Source organism: Corylus avellana, chromosome ca7 (assembly GCF_901000735.1).
Source record: "Corylus avellana chromosome ca7, CavTom2PMs-1.0".
Classification (NCBI taxonomy): Eukaryota; Viridiplantae; Streptophyta; class Magnoliopsida; order Fagales; family Betulaceae; genus Corylus; species Corylus avellana.
The window spans coordinates 22,684,791-22,687,171 of NC_081547.1; the positions used below are offsets into that span (position 1 = coordinate 22,684,791).

Consider the following 2,381-nt stretch of genomic DNA (forward strand, 5'->3'; position numbering starts at 1 on the left):
ATTTTATTTTCAAAAATTAATTTTTCTAGATCAAAGTTTTTGATTTTAATCTCCAATATTGGGAGATGTGCGGCTTATAAGGGTAATTTCGAGTGCAAAATTTTCAAAAATTTGTTAGTGTCAGTAACACATTGTTCAAACAATACCTTCTGGCGCGTGAATAGTGTTGTTTAAACAGTAAAAAGACACATTTTAGTAACGTTTTTCCTCAAACGTTACAATCCCAAATGTCATTAAACCCCTTTCTTTTTGTAGTGATTAATATTACCTCATCCCATCAATCCATATGCAACCATTACTTTGCAGGGTAGAACCACTATAGGCCACCATCATGATTGTTGTAGGTTTCTTCATGAAGAAACTAATTGACAGAAACCAATTGGGTTTTTCCCCACCGCCCAAGTATGTTTCTTTACAGTGAAGAACATATTCTGAGGTAACATGAGTATTCCCGCAAGCCCAGAGCCACACCCTTGAGTGCATTTTTATTCATATATATCCATTTGCGGAAAAGAATAATTGAAAAAAGCATTTAGTTTTTTGTAAAGCTGTAATGAAAGATACATAACATCTTTGGCAATAATATTTTGTGCAGAAGTACTGTTTTTTAGTATGCTTTTTGGTATGTGAGAAAGTTAAGCATTTCCTCACGACAAGAATCACAATTTTCAGTAACAGCTTTTATGTATGATGCATGCATAATCTTTTCTAGTCTATTCAAAGAATTACAATAAAGAAAATAAGAAAGGGAACTTATTACTCATAATCTTTCATTATTTTTGTAATTATACCCTTATAAACTTTAAAATGTGTTAATTTAAGGTTATTATTTTTTAGAAGTTTGCAATGTCAACAATTCTGTCCAAATTCAGCATTAAATCCTAACGGAGGAAGTGGGATCTCCAAAATACCTCCATCCAAATTCAAGGTATTTTTGTAATTTTATAAACGTCTTAGTGGTATTTTGGGGATTTCATCATCGACCGTTTTTATTTAATGTTGAACTTTGACTGGAAAGTTGACATTGCAAATTTCTGAAATATGATAACCCTAAATTGATACATTTTAAAGTTTAATGGTGTGATTGCAAAAGTGAGAAAATGTCATGATGTGTAGATTTATGCTTAAGATACCAATAATCAGTAGTTCTCTCTCATGTTTTTTATTTTTCTGTATAATATGGTTCCTATCATTAATTGCTCACAGATTTGCATTATTGCTTTGTTTTAGATTATTATATTTTGGCTTTGAGGTGTCATCAAATCTGATTGCTTCTAAAGGTTTGGAATATCTACTGTAATTCTCCATAACATGGGTTGGTTGGTGCATTTTCTATGCAGTTGTGCAAGATTGACTCAGAGGGGAAGGCTAGAAAAGTAGTTGGCTGTTCTTGTGTCGTTGTGAAGGTAAGAATCTTAAGAGTTGTACATTTTATGTTATTTTGTTGTCTATCAAATGGAGTCCATAAATTTTCTCCTACTTATGTTGACAGGATTTTGGTGAGGATCATGAAGCTCTTCATATAATTCGGGAGCATGTCAAGTCTCACTGAGTAGCTAGCTCTTCATATGATTTGGTGGAGTCTCCCCCCTAGGGGTTTTGTCGAGTGTTTACTAGTTATTACAACTTCCATGTTTATCACTGTTTGCTTTGAACACAGTATTTAATGCATGCTACTGCTTTTTTTCGTTTTATTGTTATTTTCTCGTAGTTCTACAAGGAACACTTTTTTTTTTTTTTTTTGTAAAAAAAAAATCCGAGCTATAAAAAGAATCTATTTTGGAATATTACAAGCCATAGTTCCACATAAGCAACCGAGAGAGAGCACAATTGAAACTAGTGATTCTCTAAATACAAGGAAAAAGGTCTTTGCCTCCTAAATCCTAGTAGAAAATTTGAGGGAATGGAACCAAACAGGGTTAGATGTGAATCTAGAAATCTTCGAAGCAATCCAGCTGAAAAATATGAGCAATTTTTCCTGTATGTCTGATACGATAGGTGATGCTCCAGTCGCAAAAAGTGGGGCTTTGTTGAGAGCCTTTTAGGTGTAGAAGGGGGAGGGCAAAACTTCAAAGAAAAACTTTTTGGGGAGTAAAAATTTTGATTTTGAAAAGGTTATAGTGGTATTTAAAATAAAAAATTAATAAGGAGGGAGAATCTCCCTCTAACATCAAAGATGTGGTCATGGATTGACAACTAGAGGGCTTGTCATGGGGTGAAATAAAAGACGTTAGGCTTTAGCTAATCCAAGAAAACCTTTACAATTTGTTAGATGGTTAATTGTGCTTATAATTCTATGGATTTTTTTTTTTCCCTTTTTTATTTATCATTTTTTAAAAGAAAGGTATGTCAAAATGGCATGAACAATGCAGATTCTTTAC

At 32.9% G+C, this 2,381-nt stretch overlaps 1 long non-coding RNA gene across 1 annotated transcript; it reads left to right on the top strand.

Annotated features, from left to right (window-relative positions):
* Nucleotides 1–1,143: 1,143 nt before the first annotated feature.
* Nucleotides 1,144–1,694, top strand: LOC132188674 (uncharacterized). The gene is made up of 2 exons (XR_009440906.1): nt 1,144–1,406; nt 1,493–1,694. It is a non-coding gene; the product is annotated as an uncharacterized LOC132188674 (long non-coding RNA).
* The last annotated feature ends 687 nt before the right edge of the window (nt 1,695–2,381 follow it).